Consider the following 26,160-nt stretch of genomic DNA (forward strand, 5'->3'; position numbering starts at 1 on the left):
GGTCCTTTGATATAGTTAGATTCTCTAGTCAGTCTTCCAAACAATAGTGACAGTAGAACAGTTTGCACCGGCATTTGTTGAAACCATCACGCTGTGTGAGCTGCAGGGACTAAAAGTGAAAATAGCTAAAGTAAGAGTCATGACATCATCACTTGGCAATCTCACTCTGTCACAGCAATAATAAATATGAAAGTGGAAGCAGTTCAGATCAGTATTAGGCAGGTGATGTATGACATTACATTCATTTCAAATGCAGTATTACAGTTTGTCAAAAGTATTTAAAATGACTTCAAACTCCTGAGGCCACAGCTAGAAACACAGTAGTCTGGTTTATTTTAGTAGACGTCCAATAACAACACAAATTTGAGGATCTTTCTTGACCCAATAAGTGTCGCAAACAAACCTATTTTAATCAACTATATCAGAAGTTTGAGATACGGTATGTTGCTTCTGACCTAACCGAAGCCTCTCTCAAGTTCCTCTCTCCACTCTACGGAGGGAAACAAGCCTGCAGCTCCATTCCATCCTCCACTCGACCTGTGAGCACTTCTCCAAACACGGGCCCTGAACCTGCGCGAGCGCCGTGGCATTTGACAAACATTATTTCAGCGTCCAAATTGAGAGCGACAAGAGAAAACAAATGTGAGCGCGGGGCCCGTTTGTTTTGGCATGAAGTCAGTCACCAGGCAAAGTGTGACCATGACAATAAACTCCTGCCCACGCCTCTGTAACTGCTGTTTGGAGCTCCAGGACAGAGGGAGTAGAAACACATGTCACACTCTTCACTCCAGATGTCCAACAAAGAGTTTAGATGGGCTTTGATATACTGTTGCCTTCAATCAGACCTGCTTATCCTGCTCTGACCTAACTGTGGTGGCCCTGCACTCTGGTCTAGTGCTCCATTCTTCTTATGATCTTAGAGTCCACACCAGCAGTTAACCTGGCCTCAGTCTAGTTCTACACCACACACAGTGCTGGGGAGTAACTGATTACATGTACCAGAGTTATGTAATCAGAGTACAAATTATGAGTAACTGTATTCAGTTACAGCTACTGTTTCAGTGAGTGGTAATTGGATTACAGTTACTTTGTTGAAATAAATGGATTACATGGCGGTATTTTCCTGTTTTCACATTAGGGCTATATCCCCCTTTTTTCTTTTTTTCTTTTTTAATTCATTAATTAATTTATTTATTTATAAATTTTTTGGTAATTCCACTCATTGCTGGAAACTAAACCAAGTCTAAACAAGATCTAATCCAGGTCTATTCCAGGACTAAACCAGGACTAAACCCAGGTCTAAACTAGACATAAACTAGATCTAAATCAGGTCTAAACAGGTCTAAAACCAAGTCTAATCCAGGACTAAAACCAGGTCTAAACTAGATCTAAACCAGGTCTAAACCAGGACTAAACCACGACTAAAACAGAAGTAAAGCAAGGCAAGTTTATTTGTATAGCACAATTTGTACACAAAGTAATTCAAAGTGCTTTACAGACTAATACATACATTAAAATCATAATTTAAAAAAATCAAAACAACAAAGTAAAAGAGGATTTAACAGGACTAGACCATGCTGCATGGACATGTTTCCTCCTCTTCTATCAATAATATTTTTAATACGGTTAAGTAAAATCTGGGCTTTTCATTGTCTTTTATCAGATCTTATGTTACGATTTCCTCGTTTTAGCTTCTCTACAGCAAATCAAGTAATCCAAAGTATTTAGATTATGTTACTCACCTTACGCAATTTAATGGATTACGTTACTAACTACATTTTGAGGTATGTAATGTGTAATCTGTAGGGGAATACAGTTTAAAAGTAACCTTCCCAACACTGACCACACAACACCATAAAAGTGTCCATGAGCAGGCCGGGTGAGTGAAATGTCATGTGAAAATGTGTCATCTGCCCATTTGATCCATGAGCCACTGGAGCTCCGCCAGCTCGGGATTCAAACAGGGAACCTTCTTGCTGTGAGTCACCACTCTGACAGCGTCTTGCCAGACACAGCTGAAGCCGACAACTTATGAGTTAGTGTGAAAGTGTGGGAAAGCACTTCAACTCTACTTCGACTATTTTTTAAACATGATTTTAACATCTGTACAAATTTAAGAGTGAAGACATTTTGTTACTAATCCAAGTGGCTTGAGCTCAGAGCGAAAGATGCCACAAAGAAAGTCAGGAGCAAACTTGTTTCATAATAATCCTCAATTTCATGATTTCTCGATTACCTGAATTAATATCGTTCATTTGATTAACTGTCCAGCCTTACTTCATTCTAAAACTTTTGTTTTACTTGTGAATCAAAGGGACCATGATTAGAAAGAAATCGGATCATTTGTACTCATGTAGAGCTGCATAGTGATTCAAAATTGATCTTCTCTGGACATATATTTGCATGTATTGAATGTGTGGAAAATTTGATAGCAAAAAAAATGGGACTTGTACAATGACTGGACTGTGTAATATTTTGGACTGTGCAATGATGGGAATTGTGCAATCAATGGAGTGTGCAATAATGGGAACAGTGTAATGAGTGGAGTGTGCAATAATGGGAACAGTGTAATGAGTGGAGTGTGCAATAATGGGAACAGTGTAATGAGTGGAGTGTGCAATAATGGGAAGTGTGTAATGAGTGGAGTGTGCAATAATGGGAAGTGTGTAATGAGTGGAGTGTGCAATAATGGGAACAGTGTAATGAGTGGAGTGTGCAATAATGGGAACAGTGTAATGAGTGGAGTGTGCAATAATGGGAACAGTGTAATGAGTGGAGTGTGCAATAATGGGAAGTGTGTAATGAGTGGAGTGTGCAATAATGGGAACAGTGTAATGAGTGGAGTGTGCAATAATGGGAACAGTGTAATGAGTGGAGTGTGCAATAATGGGAAGTGTGTAATGAGTGGAGTGTGCAATAATTTATTGTGTCATGTTTGTCCATTAACATGCTCTGTCTCAATCAAATAAATAAATAAATAAAATCATTTAGTTGTTTACATGTCATTTGAAAAGTTGTAAAACTCTAATAATTACATCTTGAGTGTGCATGTAATTGAAGCCAGTGTTAAGATTGATGGGTTTCTTCTGTTATATTTTTGGGACTTTTGTGCATTCATTTTTACATTTTTAATTGTTAATTGCTATTGCATTATTGCTAATTGCATTTTTAATTGTTAACTGCTATGACGACCGTGCTAGACTTGCATCTCTCTGAAACCCAAAGATACAATTTTGCTTTTAAAGGTCCTATATCATGCAAAATTGACTCTTGTGAGCTTTTAGCCAGGTTATAATGTTAACTCTTCAAAAACACACCTGGAGTTGTTTCATTCACATGTTTGAGTTACTCTTTATTACTAGTCTGTCTACATCTCCAAAGCTCAAAATGCTCTGTTCCACCACATCATGAAGCGGTAGTTTTTAAAGTTAACAGTTGCATTTTCTTCTTTAGAGAGTCTAAATTTGCAGGGTTTGTGTGTTAAACATGTGTGAATGAAACAAAACATAACTCCAGGTATGATTGTGATGAGGAAATAACATTATAACACATCAGAAAATTGCATAATATGGGCCCTTTAAGCTTTGGTAGTCCATGAGGCACCCAAAAGCAGCCAACTTTTGCCCTCTGTAATACCTTCTACCTGTACTATTTAAACAAGCACAATTACAAGTCACAGAATCACCTCACAGCCCCCAGCTTCCTCATTCCTACGCTCCCCAAAACAGTCTCTGGTTTCACCTTTGTTTCTTTAACCCTGCTCTTGACCCCGCAGCTGTAATTAACAAGTATACCGAGAAAGAGGGAAATGGTGGCTCATAATTACGATGATTATGGACCATTGCCGGGATCGCTGCCAGCTAACGTAGTGCAGAGGTGACTTCAACGCGCAGCCCCATCCGTCTTCCCCACCCACTCTTCCTCTCTGCGGGCCAAAGGCTCACTCCAAAAAAAAAACTTCACTTCTTCAGACAGGTGGACACGCTGTCTCACAAACCTTTCTTTCTTTGGGTACCGAGCGTATGAATCAGCGTGTTGACTGCAGCTTCGTGGCCGGCTCGCGTACGGTGCCAGGTATGCAGTCATTGTGTGTCTGGGAGCGTACAAAGAGACAGTTGTGTCACGGTAAGTGGTTCATCTCGGAGTGGTTTGTTTAGCGCGAGCCGTGTACAGCGGGGAGAACAGCACTTTCACATGTCACTTCTCATTTGCGAAGCGTTGCGGGAAGCGGGCGAGCGGGTAACAATGGGGACATTCAGCCAAAGACAAGAAGTCGACTACAAAACTGTTATTTTTACTGTACAGTCAGATTTTTCAAACATAATTTTAACCAGATAAATACACTGAAACACAATTACTACTCTCTTTTTGACATTTTTAATTTAAAAAGGAGGTGTTTAGAAAAATTTACATTTTTTCAACCATGTTATCAGAGTCCTGCACAGGTCCATTTTTGGAGACCCACACCCAGGCAGTACAGCACCACACCCGCCCGTTAACCCGTGATTATATCAAAGTTAAATCTGCACGGACACGTTAACATTCCACTCGTTACCCACCGGTGCCCGAGATAAATTGAGGTCAGCCTGTTGGTCTGACAGCCCAATAGTCCAGGAGTAAACCTGCGCCGGGTGATTAGCAGATTATAAATATATACACACCACAACCGCAGAGCCGATCACCAGGACTACACCAGGACTACAGGACTACACCAGGACTACACCAGGACTACACCAGGACTACACCAGGACTACACCAGGACTGAACCGGGTCTAAACCCACAATAAACCAGTGTCATTAGCATAAATATATACACGCTGCAACCACCGAGCTGATCGCCTGGACTACACCAAGACTGGACCAGGTCTAAACTAGGTCTAAACCAGGTCTAAACCAGGAGTGAGCTGATCACCTCTGGTGATGGTTTTACATAATAAATACACTAAAGTCTCTCTCAGTCTGGTCCATCACTCCAGGAAAACACCAGGAAATGACACTTGTTTCCAGGGCAACGAACACCCTGGATGCGCATCAAGTATTTTTCTCCTGTTCGTCGTTCATCTGATTCACCTGACCTGACACGTAGTGTGTAAACACTACCCACCCACATACCCATCTGTAAAATTCCAGGACATTAAAACCTGCGGTTACCCAATGTCTTTTTTTGTTTGTTTTTAATTTAAAGCCAAAATTAAGAAAAAGGCGACATTTTGGAGCCTTTTACCACGTTATAACATTGTTGAAAACATACATTGACATGAAGTGGTTTGAAACGTCATCCATGCATGTTTGAGTAATCTAGCAATCTCTCTCACGCCCATTTCAAACCTTCTTTATAGTTAGTAATAAAATTCAGCTTCAAGGCTCAGCCCATAAGCCTAGTTTCCACAAATACACAAAAACATAACACAAAACAACACACTACAACTTCACAAACCTGATGCAATGTGCAGTAGTTTCACGATCTAAGATTAGTTTAATAGTTGGTTGGTCATATTTTTTCAGGATATGTTTTCACACATTTTCACACTGGGACAGCATCCACAGAACACATGTCAACTTTTTTTCAGAACTTCTACAGATCAATGCCTGGTTCCTCGAAGGACAGTAAGAAAACTAGACTGAGTGTTTAGCGTTAAGCGTGTAGCGGAGAAAACGCCGCTTTCACATGTCACTTCTCATTTGCAAAGCGTTGTGGGTAGCGGCCGAGCGGGTAACAATGGGGACATTGAGCGGCGGAGGGGCCCGGCTGGATGTGGGTGTGTGTCCGCAGAGCTGCTGATTACACAGGATGAGAGGAGAGGAGAGGGTCTGAGAGGCGGGAGATGGAGAGATCGGAGAAAGGTTCACATGTGGTTTTGGAGCCAAAGTGTTTTCGCCTTTGCAAATCAACAGCAGAGAGGTGCTACAGCCCAGTGTGTCAGACATGAAAATATCCTCTGTCTGCTGTAATGTGCTGGCAGACAGTGATAAAGTGCAGAGATTATGTCATAGTTAGGGCTATTTTAGCAGTGCACTCGTCAGCATGTTTAGTTTTTTTGAACTTGTCAACTAGTCAAACAATAATTCTTACTGTACACTGAGATTTTCACACTTAGGGTAGTTCATTTGACATAAAAAACAAAAAAACAAAACTATATACAGTATATTTTTATCTGTTCACTTCATTTTACAGGTAATAACTGATACAGAAACTACTAACCAATCCATAGACTGTAAATGGACGTAGCTAATTCACCAGCTGCCATGTTCCAAAGAGGAAGTGAGCATGGACGCACTTCCTGCTCCGACTGACCCTGACTCCCATTGACTTACACTGGAATATCTCTCTGTAACTGCAACAGTGAGCCTTGTCATTTTGGTCTTAAATGTTCATATTAACCTGTTCTACATCGTCCTTATGTTTTTATTTAGCTTTTTTGTCCTTTTAAAAAATTTGTACTCATAATATACTAGCCCCTGTAACCGCCAGCATCTGTGAACTTCATTTGACTGGAACTGAATGCTATAGGTGACATCACAGTCGCTTAGTCCAATTCTTTATACAGTCTATGGTTCAATCAGGCAGTTTGTTACTAAGAATCATGGCAAAAACTGCCACCGGACACTGTCCCAGACCTTTGATTCACTGTCATGGTGCAGTATCACAGCAGCAAAAAAGATGTTTTCGATGTTTAATGTTTTTAATAAAAGTAAAGACAGAAGCTTCTAGAAAGTAAATGACAAATTAAGTGTATAATAGGCCCTAGTTCTACGTCTCTCAAAAATAATAATGCATCAGTTTAACAGAGCGCATTTCTGAACAGTCAAAGATGCTTTACAGAGCACTATTCATTCACTCCAGATCTGGTTTAGTTTAGTTTCTTTAATGAGACAGGGACAGTGCATAATCTACATGAAACTTAACAGGAGAGAAGCATTGTACCAGCTTGTGGCACCAGAGCTCATGTCCACCTGTCAGGCAGGTTGATGTTACAGTTCATAAAATCAAACATACAAAGAGAATGTGTTTATAATGACCAGAGCAACAGAACAATTCTGTATCATCATTCACACCCAGTTCTCTCAGCACCTTAAAAATCATCATCCTTATCAAAATCATCATTCACCTCATTCACTCCAGAACATCACACTCTCTCCAGACACGCACCAGTCCACGTGACGGGGGCAACGGAAGCACGGCTGCTAAGCTGCACCGTCAGTCCCTCTGACCACCACCATAACACACACACACATCACTTTCATACTAGACAATGTGGGCGAAGTGGCTTGCCTAAGGACACAACAACAGTTTTTGTGCCTGGCGCCCCCCTGTGGCACCAGATTTTTTCAGTGGTCTCCCATCCAAGTACTAACCAGGCCCGACCCTGCTGAACTTCTGAGATCTGACAGGATAAGGCTTGGACAAACTGATATGAATTGTGTTAAAATAAATCTATATTTAAATATGAAACAGAGGACAGCAGGTTACACATGGATAATCACAGACAGTGTGTTCAGACCTTTATGACAATGTAAATGCTTCAACAGAGGAAGCTTCTGTGTGGATAAATGTAATACTTGTGTCTACTTTTATCCCAACACAGAAGCTTTCTCCGGTGTGTGTGGGTGTGTGTGTGTGTGTGTGTGTGCATGGATAAAAGTAGTATTTGTGTCTAAAAGCTAATGTTATCCTAATCTAAATCTCTAAATAGAACTCAAAAAACTTTATGAAAACACATCTAATGACAAGTCCAGTGTTTGTCTGAGCTCATTCAGATATTTTAATCAGTAATTCATTTTGATTTCAGTTAGAACTAACAAAACACTTTTTTTTTTTCTTAGATCAATGCCTCGTTTCTTGATGGACAGTAAGAAAACAGTGTGGAGGTGTTTGTGGAAGTTCCAAAACCATGTCTCTAAGTAGGTCATCGTAACATTACAATTACACCTGCTAGTACTGTTTTGGTCAACAGCGCTCTCCTAATTATGGTCTGTGAAACCAAATGCCTTGAAATAGAAAAGAAAGCGCTTGCATTGGCATTAAAGGTGTTCTTTTTGTGAAATGTAAAACAAAGGTTTGAAAAGTGTGCTTTGGCCGGAGCCACGTCACGGATCAGCAACAACAGACTTTACAGAATGCTAATTGTAAGTTATTACCAACAGTTTGGGCCAACACACACTCGCAGCTTATACTCATTAGCTGTTAATCATGTCAAACGTTTTTGGAAATGTGCAAAAATAAAAATAAAACAATGAAAAGATAAAAATTCACTTCCGAACTTAAAGGACCGGTAAGATTTTATTTCCATGTTTTTGAGCTAAATGTGTCTGGCCCAAGTGCAGATATTTTGTCTAAGCAGCTCTTGAGGTCAAAATAAGTTCACTGTGTGCGGTTTGCATCGAATTCTAAAGAGTTTTATTGTCTGGGAATCAGGAAGTGCACAGTTAGCATGCAAGTTGTGCTTGTTAGCTTTATTATGATGGCAAAACTCCACTTATCACTGTGAATATTTAGGATTTTTGGAATGCATAAGGTAAGTGAGGAGTAACTTTGGACACTGCAAACTGTTGAAAATTAACCTTTTTTTTTTTTTTTTTTTTTTACAGTTTAAAGCAGGGGTGGGCAAACTACAGCCCGGGGTCATATGCAGCCCTTTAATCTTTTTAATCCGGCTGACTGAACTTGAATTATAAGTAACAATAATCATCATTTTCAGTGTTTCAAAAGTAATTTCAATAAATAGTAAGTACAGTGGGACTTGAAAGATATTTTGTTGTAATGATTTCCAATTATGGGATATTTTTTCTACATATCCTACGTTATTTTTTTTTTCCTCTTATGAGTTGGATTACCAAAAAACTCCATCCATCTAATCCTGGTCCGGCCCTTTATGACCCACGAGTCAAAAAGTTTGCCCATCCTTGGTTTAAAGACCAAATATTTAAAGGGACAGTCTGGAATTTTGGACATAGGATGTCATTTCCTAGTGAGAGTTGGAGACGTGTGGAGACACTTTTTGAAATATTCCATCCAGTCCTTGTATTTGCAGAGGTCACTGGTGTTAGACTAGTGCATGTCAATGGCCATAGTTCTCCTGCCACTAAAAACAGTCTTACCCACTCCACAAAACACCCCAAACAAATCTATTCTTACACCAGACTGTCCATGTGAATGTCTCCACACGTCTCAAACACTCCTATGGTCCTATGTCCAAAATTCCAGCCTGTCCCTTTAAGCTTTTTTCTGATCGATGTTCTAATGTCATTTCTTCTTCACAAACAGACCTGGAGTTGTGTTTTGTTTAATTCACACATGTTTAACACAAACCTTGCAGATTTAAGCCGAGTTCTTCTCTCAAACTGAAAACACTGTTCCACCTTGTGATGTCGTGTAGTAATACAGGAAGTGCTCCACTGTGTTTTAAAACTCCATACACTTTCACTAAAATCATTTGGATCATTTCAGCCCTGGAATTGCCTATCTCTACTGAACTAAAAGGTAAAAGGTAGTTGTTAACTCGAAAACTACCAACTGATGACATCACAAGGTGGAACAGAGCATTTTATTCTTTGGAGATGTGAACAGACAAATAATAAAGTGTTACTCAAACATTTATGAATGAAACAAAACACAACTCCAGGTCTATTTTTTTTGAGATAGCAACATTCTAACATGATTTAAAGGTACACTACACAACTTTTCTGGTGGAGGGTCTGCCATGTGCTTGTCTCCATGGAGATGTTACCACTTTCTGAGGAATGTTCCGTGGTATGACATTAAACATTTCCATCAAGCATTTATTCATTACGTGTGTTTCAATTGCTCAAAAATACAATAATTCCTTTTGTGAATAGGGGCACCTCTCCACAGATCTGAACTGTAGTGTAGTATAGTGCTATAACCCGCTGGTTTCCTTTGTGATAGACAGGTTTAATGTATACTGTGGATCCTTCTAGACAAAGCAATAACATCTCCATGGAGACAAGCAGATGGCGGACTCTTCACTAGAAAGGTTATGCGGTGCACCTTTAAAGCTCACAAGAGACAATTTTGTGTAATATAGGACCTTTAAAGGGGCATTGTGTAACTTTTCTTGTGGAGCTGTGCTTGTCTCCGTGGAGATGTTATTGCTTTGTTTGAAATGTTTCACAATCATCTTCACGGAGACCAAAAGCAGACCAAGTTACAGTCACAATGTCTGTTTTTCTCGGTATTTTTGAGCTATAAAACCACCTGTAATTGAAGAAATTTAAGGCAGATCTGTTTAATGTCGTACTGTGGGACATTCCAGACTCCACAGAAACACGCGGGGGATGGACCCTCCTCTAGAAAAGTCACCCGCTGCACCTTTAACTTTTAACCGACATTTAGCAGCCCATTGTAATATTGTTTTGTCTTAACCTTGATCCTATTAGGCCGGTGTCTCGTCTCATCTGCTGTAGCCGTTCGCCGCTCGTCTCCATCTTCTCCGCTCCCTGGACGCTGCAGCTTAATCCATCAGTGAAAGATGTATTGCCTTTAAAGCGCAGGGGCCTATGTGCAAAGCGCTACCATGTGTGCTGTCTGCCGTAATCGCATTAATCCAGCGCGTGTGTCAGAGCTCGGCCTCCTCTTTCCACTCCTGATGTAAACAGACAATACACCAGTCACTTCTTACCTTCTCATCCATCTGTTTTCCTACGCTCAGGCTGTACACTCACAACAGTAAAAGCGGCCCGGCGTGTGTTTGGACGGCTCTAATCAAGGCGGAGTGAGTGACAGAAGGGCCGGCGTGGAGATGGGAAAAGCGTGGAGAATCGAACTGCCAATACGTGATTCCAGTGAGTGATTTTCAAGGAATGCTGCGTGATAAACAAATCAGTCCAAAACTCTAAGATCTTGGAGAGTTCAAGTTAAATAAATAAATCTTAATTTCGGTAGGACTGAATTTCTTTACTAATTACGAGTGGATTATTTGACTTGTTTCACGCTAACTGTGACTGATTTTTTATTGTGTTTCCAGTGTAAAACATTTTAGTTGAAATAAGAAAAAAAATAAAAATACTGCTGAGTAAATTGGCCGGAATTAAGAAATAAAATAGACCTTGAGATTGATCAGAAATATTAGAAGCAGACCTATTCTGTCTTTTCAGAGCTTTTCACCATGTTATAGTTGTTTCTCTTCAGACATGTATGAAGAAGTTTGACCTCGAAACGTCACATTTTGGTGTCATGAGCTCCAAAGACCTGCAGTGCGGATCTGGAAAATGGAAAAGAAGTTTTTTCTTTTGCACCATTTTTGTCTTTGGACCGAGCTCTCAGTCACAACTTTTACTGGATGTGCATGTCTCTATCTACCATTGTAGTTATTTCCCTTCTCATTGACCCTCTGAAGTTGTATTTGGAGTTACTTGAGTAATCTTTAATCACTTATTTTCAAGATGCCATTTTCCATCACCTACACTGACACACGCCCACTTTGACATACACATTTCTTTCTCCAATAGAGGCTTTGCACCATCACGTGATCCCTATAGCAACTGTACCTACGCCGCCATGACACCGGGCACACTATGTCACTGACTTCAGCAGCATCGGAGAAACATGGGCAGGTTTTGTTGTGTATTTGGTTGTTCTAGACACTCTGAAAGGGATAAAACGAATCGTTTCTTCACTATTCCTCTGGAAATGACTCATCAGGAGCTCAAATAAGGGAATTATTGAAAAAAAGACACGGATAATGGATAGCAAAAATAAACTACGAAGAGATTTCCAATGGTACCATCAAGACACCCGAAGTTTCATCAAGGTATTTGCTATTTAAATTGTTTCATAGCTTATTTAATGAAAGAAGCACATTTACTGAACTAAAATGTCATTAATTTATCCAGGAAAACCCGGACTAGATTCAATGAACCCACACTGGGCTCCTGTGATCAACATGACGCACGAGTCGAAGAGTCTGTGAGCTGAACCTCCAAAGAATCAGCCATGAAAAGATCCTCGTGAATGTTAGAGAGATCCACTCACAAAAAGAGATTAATTCTAGAAGACATAGTTGTGGATAAACAAGACAATAAAGAAAACATGGGTCCTACGACGAGTGACATGTTTATATGTGCTGGAAGATAGTTTCTACTGCCACTCACACTGCAAATGTTTTCTTTTTACATTTTAGTTCAGTAAATGTGCTTCTCTCGTTAAATAAACTATGAAACTATTTAAATAGCAAATACCTTGATGAAAGTGACGTGACTGTGTCTTGATGGTACCATAGGAAATCACTTCGCGGTTTATGTTCTCTAGACATAATTCACACCTTTTTTTTTCGATAATTCCCTTGTTTGATCCTGATGAGTAGTTTCCAGAGGAACAGTGAAGAAACAAATTGTTTTATCCTGTTCAGAGCGTCTAGAACAACCAAATACACAACAAAACCTGCCCATGTTTCTCCGATGATACCGAAGTCAATGACATAGTGTGCCCGGTGTCATGGCGGTGTAGGTACCGTTGCTGTAGGGGTCACGTGATGGTGCAAAGCCTCTATTGTATTTTCTTACTCAGTGACACACGTAGGATTCTGCAGCGTCATATAATCACAGGTTATTGCTTTGGAGGTTCCCCTTTATGAACTTCATTTCTTTATGACCAAACCAGTTTGTCAAAGTCTGATCTCGTCAGATCTCAGACGCTCAGCAGGGTCGGGCCTGGTTAGTACTTGGATGGGAGACACTGGGAAAATCAGATGCCACAGTGGGGCGCCAGTTGCAACAACCGTGGTTGTGTTCTTAGGCAAGACACTTCACCCACATTGTCTAGTATGAAAGTGGTGTGTCTGTGTGAGTGATGGTGGTGGTCGGAGGGACTGATGGCGCCCCAGGGCAGCTGTGGCAACAATAGTAGTTTACCACCACCCCTTATTGAGTGACTGAATAATGCTCTGTTAAATGTCTTTGTGACAAATGTCTGTGAAAAGCACTTTATAAATAAAAATAAAAAATTACTTACTTATGGGAGCTCATTTACCAGAAATGCCTGGAAAAGTTAGATTATTATACTGTGGGTGGTCTCGTCCCTACAAATATCTGACTTGTAACTTTTTCTGGTGAAGTTGCTTGCCACAAGGAGAGAGACAGGTTAAATGGCCCATATTACACTGCATGTTTTACACACAAACTGATACTACATATTTAGGCCGAGTTCTCTCAAACAGAGAAGACTCTGTTCCACCTTGTGATGTCATGTGATAATACCGGAAGAGCTCCACTCTTTTTCAACTCCTTACACCTTCACTAGAATCCTGTGGCTAATTTAAGCCTTGAAATTGCCAATCTCTACTGAAAAAAAGTAAAAGGTAGCTGTTAACATGAAAACTACTGCGTCATGACATCACAAGGTGGAACAGAACATTTTAAGCTTTGGAGATGTAAACAGACTAATAAACCAGGACATGGACAAACATGTGTGAGTGAAACAAAACAACTCCAGACATGTTTTTGAGGAGGTAACAGCATTATAACATGACTTAAAGCTCACAAGAGTCAATTTTGTGTAATACATGACCTTTAACTGCAAAGTACTAGAATCTCCATGGAGACGAGCAGGTGGCGGATCATATACATGGTGCATCTTTAAATAGGTCAGTGCAACTCATTCCGTCCTCAAGTCAATGTAACTAAATATTCTTTCCTTCGTTCTTTCCTTTTCTCGCACACATTTCGAGTCTTTACGATGATTATCCTGGATAAAAACACTGTACTGTACAAAGTGTACCACCTTAATACTGGACATGAAGTTGAGTGTTTGATATTCCGATGTTATTGCGGGTTAATGGGAAGCCCAGGCCTCTCCGTGGCAGTGCCAGTGGTGTGGATGTGTCTGGGAGGCTGTGCCAGGCTGGGTACATCTGCATTGATCCGTCCAGAGCGGTGCCAGGGAGAGCCTTGTGTAGATGTCATTAGAAAGGCCTGGCATATTCTGTGTGGTTAGACTTTCCATTGAAATGTGCAACAGGATCCAATAAGAATGAAGAAAAAACTGAAGCGAAATGTCAGCAGAGGCAGGAGCGCGGAGAGGTGGGCACGGAGCCGATCCTGCTGAATATTCAGTGCCCATGCTAAAACCCATTACAAGGGATGGGACAATATTGTTTCGTTCCGATTCAACTCTCGTTCTCATATGAGTCACGATTTCAATAGGATTATAATTTGGTTAGACCTCAGAAGAACAAAAACATGTTTTATTTCTCTTACATTAGCCTACTGACATGGGAGCAGACGTCGCCATAAACATAATCACAACAGAGACGTGAAGTTGTTGAAACATAATGAATAAACTGTTTCTGCGTTCAGCACACATCAAACATTCAAACATGAACTGTACAAGGAGACATGAATAGCAGCCTTCACATAACGGGTCACTGTCTAAGGCCCAAAGTAACTGGACTATTTTCATGTCATCTAACTGGGACAAAGTGGAAATTACTATTAGAAAAAACATGTCAGGTTAACTCAGACTGTATACAGTGTTTCCCACAGAAAATTGGTTCACAAAGAGTGAGGAGAAGGAGTGAGGAGAAGGAGTGAGGAGAAGGAGTAAGGAGAAGGAGTGAGGAGAAGGAGTGAGGAGAAGGAGTGAGGAGAAGGAGTGAGGAGAAGGAGTGAGGAGGAGTGAGGAGAAGGAGTGAGGAGAAGGAGTGAGGAGAAGGAGAGGAGTGAGGAGAAGGAGTGAGGAGTGAGGAGAAGGAGTGAGGAGCAGGAGTGAGGAGAAGGAGTGAGGAGCAGGAGTGAGGAGAAGGAGTGAGGAGCAGGAGTGAGGAGAAGGAGTGAGGAGAAGGAGTGAGGAGAAGGAGTGAGGAGCAGCGAGGTCCGTGGAGATTCTGTGCGACGACCGTAGTTTTGCGAGGATTCACATGGTTCAGGTTCAGAGGGACATTGTCAAGGCGGGGGTCACCTGCTGTCAAGACGGCCGCCCAAACTATAAAGTGCTGCAGGAAACACTGGCATATATAAATCAGGTGTCTCCAACCTGAAGCTCGGCTGCTACAAATAGCTCTTCACCCCCTTCCAATTAGCTCACCAAGGGATTTCAGAAGTCTATGTGGGTAATAAGTAAAATTTGATTAATTACCATTGTAAATGTTTCATTTTGATGTCTAACTTGGTGCACTAATAAACGGATAATGGTTTATGTTTTAAAAGTATCTAACAGTTCCCCGTGTAAGGCTCGCCGTGGCTCTTATATTTACTCAGTTTCTTTGCAACTGTTGAAATTGGTCACTCTCTGGCATTTTTGTTCCGTAAAGATAGCTCACTGGAGAAAAAAGGTTGGAGACCACTGATATAAATGAACATAGCTAACCTGCTAACTACCATGTTCCAAACAGGAAGTGAGCATGGGCATGCTTCTGGCACCTGTAACGCTGGCTCCAATTCACTTTCTATTGAAAAACTATACCTCTCTCTGTAACTGCTGCTGTCAGACTCGTCATTCTGGCCTCAACAAGGGTGTAGGTTTGCAACCAATATTTGGGGAAAGCAAAATAGTCCCTACCAATATTTGCAATTTTTTTTTTAAATAAACAAAAATATAAATTTATTCACATATTTTTCCAAACTCAGTCGTATTAACTGAATAGGTTTGAGTTCACATTTTGTTTATTAGATGTTCTGAGATGTGATATGACGACAGGGTTACACCTGCCGCTGTTTCTTTGGCTGTCATTAGTGGAGCCAGGAGCCTAAACTGGGGAAGCGGCAGGACAGGGCCGCACCTGAAGATGGCGGCTTGAGCAGCATGAGTGCTCAAGTGAGTGAAGATGCTGCACCAAACTTTGAAAAACTTCTCAAAAGGAATTTACTTGGCTTCATCTTCAGTTAAACTTGTCTTATAATGAGTCGCCGCAGAAAAAGAGCAACTATCAACTCAAGTGCACCTCCCAAACAGAGTCCTACTCATGCACTGTGAGACCCCGACTCTACTGACAATATTCCATGGAAAAATGTTTGGACATGACCTCACAAATATCTCATCAACAACAAGCAAAGATCACAACATCACTGTTATCTGCTAAAGAATCATTTTAGAAAGACAATGGAAACAGATTGTACATTGAGCGAACTGAAACATGAAACCACCTCTCACTTATTTTGAACCTACACCCTTGGACCTTAAAATGTTTGTACCCGCTCCACATGATCCAAGTGTTTATTTCTCAGTTTGTCTGTAAACGATGATATGAACATAAATAACACACTGTCTGTTTGGTTCCTGTGATACTTGTGATTGAAATTCCAAATATAGAACTTGCCCCCTATAACTGCCAGCATCGATGAGCTTCATTTGACTTTTTTATACAGTCTATAGATTAACTGCATGGTGTGTTTAAAGTAACTTCTCGTTCAGCACATTATGACGATATCTAAAGCCAAAAACAGCTAATGAACCATCCAAATCACTCTCCAAACTTGAGTTCAAAATGTTCATAAGTCTGCTGGAGCTATAGTTTTACCTCCAGTACATTGAAAGTAAAGCTTGTGTCTGTTAGCGTACACACAGCATGACAAGGCGGAGAAATCATTAGCTCCTCTGCACTCTTTGATTCAGTTACAGCATGTTCCCACAGTGTCCAGCTATAGGCCTGTAGATTTACTTACAGGAAGTTGTAATCTCTTAAAAGCATTAGTACCTCCATAAATCTACGCTACACATTACATACAACAACAGAAATTGGGTTTAATGCGCTGAGCAGATGGAGTGGTAGTCGGAGGAGGGCTGAAGATGAGGTGTGTAAAGTAAATACCAGTGCGGAGGAGACAGAGGACAGAGGGAGGGTCTGCTATGGACATCTGCAGACGAGCGGTCAGAGGAGAGGAGCAGACCGGCTTCAGCGCTCACCCCCAGTGTCAGACATTTATTTATTTAAGAAAAAGGGGGACAGTGCATATTAATGAACATTTCCACACATGTAAATATGATTGGTTATAGCTTTGGGCTTCCTGCAGATCCCTCGATGGCTGGTGTTCCAAAATAAAACATAAGACACTATTTACACAGATATGGAATTGGACAAGACGAGAACAAAGACGAGAACAGTGAGAACAGTATCATATATAGAGAGGACAGATCTGAAGATGCTTGCAGCGAGCAGCGGAAACATGTCAACAAGGTAAATATACTTTACTGAATACATGCATCAAGAATCTCTGACTTCCGGTCATTGTGCAATCTGTACTGGGAAGGATTTTCCGAAAAAGTGAGCATCAAACCTCCATGTTTGATTTCCCAGTGGGATGCGTCTATTGACAAAGCCAATCTTGTCAAGTCTTTTGAACCATATCACTTTTGTTTCTGGTTCTGATATTGTCATATTTTAGTTTTGGGATTTGGACATCGTAAATGTGTGGTTCAAAAGACTTGAAAAGATCGGCTTTGTCAATAGACGCATCCCACTGTAAAATCAAACATGGAGGTTTGATGTTCACTTTTTCGGAAAATCCTTCCCAGTATGCATTATGAAATGACTGGAAGTCCAAGATTCTTGATGCATCTATTGTCTTTAAAACAAACCCAAGAAGTTGAAGATAACAATATCATGAATACCTAAAATAAAGAAATTACGTTAAGGTTGAATCTATAAGGACCAGAGGTGGGATCAAGTCTTTGTTTTGCAAATCTTAAGTAAATCTCAAGTCTTTCACCTCAAGTCCGAGTCAAGTCCCAAGTCAAAGACAAGTCCAAGTCGAGTCTCGAGTCTCTTTCCCATAAGTCCAAGTCAAGTCCAAGTTGTCTGCTTTGAGCTTCAAGTCATTTCAAGTCTAGATTTTTTAAGTTTATATGATTTTTAAGCTAAATTTTACTTTAAAAGTCATGGTATTTTATATATGAGTATATGTAAAAGCAAATTTTTCCTTTTTAAATGTTTTGACAAGATCTTAGTGTGATTCATTATGGTCAGAATAGAAAGAATTAAGATTTAAAAGTGCTAAATAAGTTATTTTGTCATGAAGGATCATGTTATATGTGGTTCCCTCTGTATTGTACTGTATATTACTGTATTGCACTGTATATTACCATATTGTACTGTGTATTACTGTATTGTACTGTGTATTACCGTATTGTACTGTATATTACGGTATAATTACTGTATTGTACTGTGTTGTATTCTATATTACTGTAGTACATTTGAGGATACCACATCTCACAGTACTTCAGTTACATCCAAAGTACCAAACAGAAGTGGGAGGGACATGTTCCAGTTTGTTCCTGTAAAATTCAGCACAGCATTTATCAACTGTAAAGAGAAAAGTATTTTTTAGGAGAAGCATCGAGTCTTCTTAAGTCACAGGGCTCAAGTCCGAGTCAAGTTCCAAGTCACTGAGCTAGTCCATTTTATCAAGTCAAGTCTCAAGTCCTAAAACTAGTGACCACAGTCCAAGTCACAAATTGAAAGTCCTCACCTCTGATAAGGGTTATTATTTTTCCTAACATAAAGTTTAAGATGCACCAAATATCTGTGGGATGCATTTCTGACTTTTTCGATGTAGTGCAGTGGTTTGCAAACTTTTTTTTTTTTTTGACTCTTCCATTTCAAACATTTAAGATGCCAAATACTGTGAGTGTAGGTCATCCCTCCACAAATCTGTACTCTCATTTATAAAACAACTTCAAATTTGGATTAAAAGTGTGTGTACAGACAAGACAGACTTCCTCAAACTTGCCCTTTTAAAGAAGAATCATCCCTCTCTCAGATCACCTTCTGTATCTTCTCTGAAAACCTCTGCTGAGCGGCGTCTACGCTGAGGTAAGTTTAATGTTATACTATGGAACATTCCAGGAAAAACATGAACATAGGGCACCTTTAACTGGCAAATATGTCGTTGATTCATCACATTAAAAAGATCTGTAAAAATGCAGTTGGAGTCCACACACTTGAGGGCCCAGTGTTTTGTAAAACGTTTAGTAACCACTGATGTAATTGTAATTTGTTGAATCAAGTTGACAAGTTCTTCTTAGTTGCCTCCACTGGATTTCTCGCTCACTGAAATGGATTGCAGATGACTTGTTCCATGTTTGTCTGAGCTGTGCGCGGCCCCTCCCTCGCAGAGCCATATTTCTGGCCGGGGGACATCATTTGTGTAAGACCAGTGCGCAGATGTGTGTCCTATTAGCGAGCCTTTATCACCAGGGGCCACACGCCGGGGCCCTGACGTCGCCCCCAGACCCCCAGACCCCCAAAACCCCCAGCACGACTGCGGCAACCCGATCCAACACAACACATTCTTCCAATAAAAGGACACGGCTGCGCTCGCGTCTCTCCAAACACTATTATTCCATTGTCCCGACACTGGAGCGAATAAATCAGAGGCTTTGGGGAGAGGGACCACAGCGCACTCTAAAAATATATCTCTCTTAAACGCTATCATGTGCTTGGAATATTTAAAGAGGCACTGTGGAACTTTTCAAGGTGAGGCCAGGGGTGTCAAACTCATTTTGGTCCGGGGGCCGTATCCAACCTACTTTGATCCCAAAGGGGCCGGATCAGAAAACTCATGGCATATAAACCCCAAAAATAACAATAAGTTCAAATATTTGTGCAGAGAAACACAAATCTATTACAGAAATCTTGAACTCTTTCTTAGTCCATTTTTCTTAGAAAATCCTGCACTCGGCTCCACTTTTCTCATGTTGGACATTTTTCTGATGAGGGTGTCACGGTCAACAGTCAAAACGATCGTCCTTTAAGAGCGTTTGGAAAGAGACAAGTCTTCATTTGTGCTGCTCTGGTGGGAGGGGCCACGTACAGAGACGCTGGAGACGCTGCTGTGATAAACACCACAGAAAATTAACAAGATTTTAATAGAAAATAGAATTAAAATATTTTAGTAGAAAATCATCTGAGAGCCAGATTAAAGGTCTTGGAGGGCCGGATCTGGCCCCCGGGCCGTATGTTTGACACCCCTGGTATAGGCCATCTGCTCGTGTCTATGGAGGTGTTATGCAGTATGACATTAAACTTATCCATTTATTCATTTGTAATTGCTGAAAAAATGACCTTGAAACTACTTCTATCCAACTACAATTCAGATATTTTAAAGGGCCCATCTCATGCAAAATCAACTTTTCAGAGCTTTCTACCTTCTAAGAATGATGTGCGGGTCTTGTATATGTCGCCAAAGTGGTTTTTAGATTGATTCGGAGTTTTTTTTTTTTTTTTTTTAACAAATTGCAGCGTATTTCTGCCTCCCTCCCACGTGACAACGAACTAAAACTGCTACAACGATGACGCGGCAGCTACACCTATGATGCGTTTGATGTAGCAGAAAGCACTCTTCCCTCATCTCCACCTTGCATCAACATCAACTGTTTATTAATACTTTACTAATCAGTAATGTTCAGTTGATGTGGACGCGGTGCTTGAGCTTCATGCACCTCAAAGTCCTCGTCCGATTCCGGGTCCAACACATGCGGCTGAACGCGCTGTATCACCATGATGAATAAAAGTTTATTCCTACCACTATCAGGGTGCACGTCTGTCTCCCCCTCCCTCCCTGAGATGGGCGGAGGAAGGGCGGCTCACTCAGAGCCTACGTCACGTTTGGAGGGCGGAGCCTGTGCTTTCTCAGGACGGGCGGGGGGAGGAGCAATAGTCGGCCTTTCATAGTTCCTGGTCTGGATTTCACTACACACTATTGTGTAATGGATGTTCCAAAACCCAAATAGTGCTTGTATATGTGCAGAAGATCCAATGTGACAAGAGTTATTTTGCATCAGATGGGCCCTTTAATAGTTGGACCCAAAGTATTCAAAATAAACATTTCCAGGAGAATTAATACAGAGAGAAGACTGAATTCTGAACTGCTAAACTAATACAAGAATCTCATGCATTTTAGAACATGTTTGTAGAGCTTTAAAGATCCTATATTATGCAAAATTGACTCTTGTGAGCTTTAAGACATGTTATAATGTTGTTTCCTCCTCAAAAACAGAACTGGAGTTGTGTTTTGTTTCATTCACATGTTTGAGTAATCCTTTATTATTAGTCAGTCTACATCTCCAAAGCTCAGTATACTCTGTTCTAGTGTTGTAGTCAAGACTGCACTAATTGAGACCAAGACCTGTCCAAGCCCATAGGGTCCCGAGACCAGGACAAGATCAAGTCGAGACAGAGACAACACCGAGACCACAGCCCATCGATAGAGACCATCTTTGCCATTTAATTTACATTTGGTTTGGCACATATATGTCAATGTTTTTATAAATCTATTGCCATGTTATCACTTGACCGAGTCCAAATGCGGTCAAGTCTGAGAGAAGACCAAGATCGCAACTAAACATTGGAGTTTATTTAAATATACAGTGATTTTCCACCTTCAAGGCACTCAAAGCGCTACACAACAAGGAACCACTCACTCATTCACACACACATTCATACATCAGTGTATGTGAACACTGGAGGTGAGGTGGGTTGCCTAAGGACACAACAGCAGCATTGATCTGTGAAGCACTACTCTGTTTGAAGCTCCGTTACTCAAGTTAGACTTAATCTGAGTTTCATTTTAACACAATTTGACTTGGTTGGAACTACAAAGAGGTGATATGATTTGTGCACTTAAGTCTCTCACATATAAAATTACAGTCACAACCTGTGGTCTAGAATTGCACCGCCAACCAAATGGTAAATGGTCACATTTTTCTATAGCGCTTTTCCACCTTCAAGGCACTCAAAGCGCTTTACAACAAGGAACCACTCACCCATTCACACACACCAGTGTACGCAGACACTGTGGGCAAGGTGGGTTAAGTGTCTTGCCCAAGGACACAACGACAGCATTCATCTGTGGGAGCTGGAATCACACCAGCCAACCTGTGGGTCAGTGGATCTGACCGCTCAACCTGTGATGTTTATGTTGAGAGCTGGATTCGAACCACCAACCTTCAGATCAGTGGGCGAATGCTCTACCAACTGAGCTACTGCCGCCCCAACCGCTCAAGCAAATTATGTTTTTTTTTTATGTCGAGTGCGGGATTCGAACTGTCAATCTTTAGATCAATGGACAAACGCTCTACCCAACTAAGCTACTGATGCCCCAGTTTACAAGTCAACGCCTTCTTTTTGACCTTTGAAGTCATCCAAAAGATTTTATTGAAGGTGTATGGAGTTTAAAAACACAGTGGAGCACTTTCTGTATTACCACATAACATCACAAAATGGAACAGAGTATTTTCTGTTTGAGAGAAGAACAACATGTGTGAATGAAACAAAACAAGTCCAGATCTGTTTGTGACGAGGAAACCACATGATAACATAAGTCAGAAAACAGCGTAATATGGGCTTTTTAAACTACAGAGTTTGCGGCTCCAGTCAAATGAAGCTCATTGAGGCTTGCAGTTATAGGAGCAAATTTGAAGCAGAGTTCCACATCTGGAATTCCAACTGTGAGTATCAAAGAAACCATAAGAGCCAATCATGACAGAACTGTTGACGGTAACTCCGCTTCTACTTAGCAAATCTGTCAATCAAACCTATTCTCGGGGAAAGAAGGCACCTGGTTTGCTTTTTTAATAATGTTCATATCTCAAATTATGGACTAAATTGTGAAATACGAACACCAGGATCATATCGAGCGGGTTAATACGAACATTTTAAGACCAAAATGACGAGGCTCACTGCAGCAGTTACAGAAAGACGGGCGACGGTTTTTCAATACAAAGTAAATTAGAGCCAAAATTGATGGAGCCGGAAGCGTGTCCATTCATATATACAATCTATGGTCACGACAAGCTGATTATTCATACATAATCATCACTATTTTGTTAACGACTGCATTCACTTTTCATTTATAATTATTTGGTTATTTTTTTAAAGTGTAGAATTGCGAAAAAGATGAGGTTTAAGGATTTCACCGTAAAGCGCCGTGATGTCATGCTATTAAAAATATCCGCAATTAATCAGCCACCGAGCGCTCACTAATCACCATTAGCGTAACGAATGAGTCAGTGAGAGGATGTGTGCGTGCTAAACCCACACAGGCCAGACAGCAGAAATATAGAGCATGTATGAGAGCGAGAGAGAGGAAATCAGATCTTTTACAGCGCTGTGATGTCACCGCTCACTCTGATTGTATATGGAGAGGTAAAGGGGACTCCTAAATCACCACCAAGCGCTCACGTTTACATGCACTCACAACTCCGAGCAGAGGTGCGTAGAGTAGACGGAAATTGTACTCAAGTAAGGGTAACATTACTTCAAAATGATATTACCGTATTTTTCAGACTGTAAGTTGCACTTTTTTCATGATTTGGTCGTTTCCTGTGACTTGAACTCCAGTGCGACTTATACCATATTTTCCGGGCGATTAGGTGTTCTGGATTATAATTATATATTTTTGAACTTTTTTCACAAATAAACCACACCGGAATTTAAACGAAACACAAAAGTTTGACGATCAGTTGGTCTTTGTTTGTTCGTTCATGGTGACTCTGGGCTTTGTTCAGTTGTGGCGTGTAGGGAGGGTGTGTCTGGGACCAACGGATTGTTGGCGTGTTCGCAGTGACTCAGTTGTTCAGTTGAGGCTCAGAGATGCACATTGGACTCGCTTTTTTGGTTCGTTCCTCCGTTCCGTTCCTCGTCGGCGTGGAGTGATGAGTGTGTCTGTGGGTGTTTGTCGCTGCACGGTCGCTGTCTGCTCCGTGTGTGTTTGTGTGTTCTGCGGGTGGTGCGGTTTTGTAGTTTACTGAAGTCGTGCTGGGACACCTGAGTGGATTCGTGTATAGGCACGCGGTCGTTTTTTGATGGGGTTAGAGTCTTAAGAGCGCGTCTAATAGCCCGGAAAATATGGTATATTAAAATGTTCAAACTGAAGCTGTGAGAGGTTCTAGTCTTGTGTGTGAGTATCTGCTGCTCCTGTTCCTCCTGTACCACTGTCACTTCACTCTACTGCACATGTCTCCTGCAGAAAGAGCCTCTGTTCTGTCTGTATCATGTCAGTCGATCGCACCATTACTTCTGCACCACTGAACAATGTAACATTTAAACAAACTTATAAAGACACTGAGAAGACTGAACACAAATGCCCTCAAAAGCAAAATCATATTTTGCAGATTACAAACTGCAAGTCGTGAAATCTGCAGCTGAAAACGGAAATCGAGCAGCAGAAAGAAAGTTGTGAGAGAGAAACTTGTGACACTGGGAGGATGCACCATGAAACTTTCCTGAAGTCACTGGATGGATGGACAAAGCCTGGACTTCAGTGACACCGAATCATCCTGTCGGGATTCAGAAAGACCCGAATAATTCTAACTGGAACTGATGCTGAGTCTGACGACAGCGACACAGAAGAGGAAGCGGTGCTCTGTTTACCTCTTGAGGTCATCCAGTTGCTCAGAAATGACACTGAGGATGAAGAATTGAATGGATTTAGTGATGTGGAGTGAGATGGAGAGTTTGGTAAACTTGTTCTGTTCTGTTTTTTATGTTATAGTTTATCTGAAGAACTGTTCATATGTGACGTTAACAGTCTGTTGTTCTCTCTTCTATTGTTATTACTACGAACTTGACTTTTAACCGGAAATGTCGGTTCCTGGTCTCTGATTTTATAAAATTAATTGACCCCAAAAAGTGCGACTTATAGTCCGGTGCAACTTATATAGGTTTTTTCTTCTTCATTACAGATTTTTTGGCTGGTGCGACTTATACTCCGAAAAATACGATACTCAAAGAAAAGTATAAAGTTTTGGTCCAATAAATTAGTAAGAGTAAGACGTATTTGGGAAAACAAGTACTCAAATAAAATAACTTAAGTTGAAGGACAACATATTAAATACTGTGCAAAATCTGGTATTTTCAAAGGACAGACACAAAATTGAGATCTGAAGGAGCTCTGCAAGTAATACAAATGTTCAAATAATTTCATACGATATCGTCACAGTATGAACCTCACAGTACGATATTTATTGTGATATTCTGTGAAGGCAAAACTGTTAATATGCTATTTTTTCCTCTTAAAATGTTTTGACAAAACTTAGACTTAAACGTGTGTAGAACTGTTATTTCTTCATGTAATCTACGCTAAAATGGAGCAAAGGATCATGGTCTATGTAGTTCCCTCTGTCTTTTTTAGCTCTTGCTGCACCATAACTCTTAATTTAAACAAAGACATTTGTAATTCGATATATTGTAATGGCCAAACGATGTTATTGTGAGAACTTTAACGATACGATATCACGATGTTTCAGTTATTGTTACATTCCTATTAATTAACATTTCCAAAAATATTAAATTGATTCTGTGAGAGTCAATTTTAACACTCCACTTTTTGCTGTGTAGAAATTTAATAATAGCCCACAACTCTACTGCTATAATTACTAATAAAAATGATTCAAACCACACTTCTGGCAGAAATAGATTTACAACATCTTATTCATGCTGATTATTTGATTTTCAGACACGAACACCTCTCTTCCCTCTCATGAAGTAGTTGTTTTCACTTTAACATCACAGTATTGTTCAGTGAGTGTTTAAAGGAGAGGTCATAGTTTGTTTTTTTACCTTGTGCAGTTGAATGCCTCTCCTCGTCTGCTCCTAATGTAAATGTTACATGCAGCAGGTATCCACGTACAGGCTTCTCCAGATGTGCAACTGGGATCTTTGCGAAACGATTCACAAAATTTCAATCATAATTCCCGGGTTTACTTCAGTTTAAATCAGACGAGGCCAGGCAGTTTTCCAGTTTTCCCGTTGTGCATGTGAAAGTAGTGGGTGTTAGAGCCGTGTCAGTGACGAGCCGACCCGCTGACTGCTTTATTTGCTTTATTACCTTTATTACCTTTATTACCTTTATTACCTCTCCCATCCACATTTCATTAGGATTCATTAGGATCAGTTTCCCCTTTAAGACAAACAGGATGACAACCCGTTTAAGCATATTTAAAGGGCCGTGGGCAGAGCTCAGCCTGACCCAAAAGAAGATCAGCGGAAACTAACAATACCGTCACGGGCTGTAAGCGGCTTTTGGGACAGGGAACGCCACTCAGAATTTAGATTTTAGAAGACGACAGTGATTCAACAGCTGAAAATCCTGTCATCAGATTCACATTTTTTAGAGCACCATTTTTTAAACTGTCACTTTTGAGCATTTTTAGTTTTATGATTCTAAACATACTTGTAATTCAAAACGCAAAATGCTTCAAAACAGCAT

General features: G+C 40.6%; 1 protein-coding gene across 1 annotated transcript in view; it reads right to left on the reverse strand.

Moving 5' to 3' along the window:
* mpp7a (MAGUK p55 scaffold protein 7a) overlaps positions 1-26,160 on the reverse strand; it is a 386,727-nt gene that overhangs the window by 149,761 nt on the left and 210,806 nt on the right. The gene's annotated exons all lie outside the window — the stretch shown is intronic.

This window comes from Boleophthalmus pectinirostris, unplaced genomic scaffold (genome assembly GCF_026225935.1).
Source record: "Boleophthalmus pectinirostris isolate CB_2022bp ecotype Guang Dong unplaced genomic scaffold, ASM2622593v1 HiC_scaffold_15, whole genome shotgun sequence".
In the NCBI taxonomy this organism is placed as follows: Eukaryota; Metazoa; Chordata; class Actinopteri; order Gobiiformes; family Gobiidae; genus Boleophthalmus; species Boleophthalmus pectinirostris.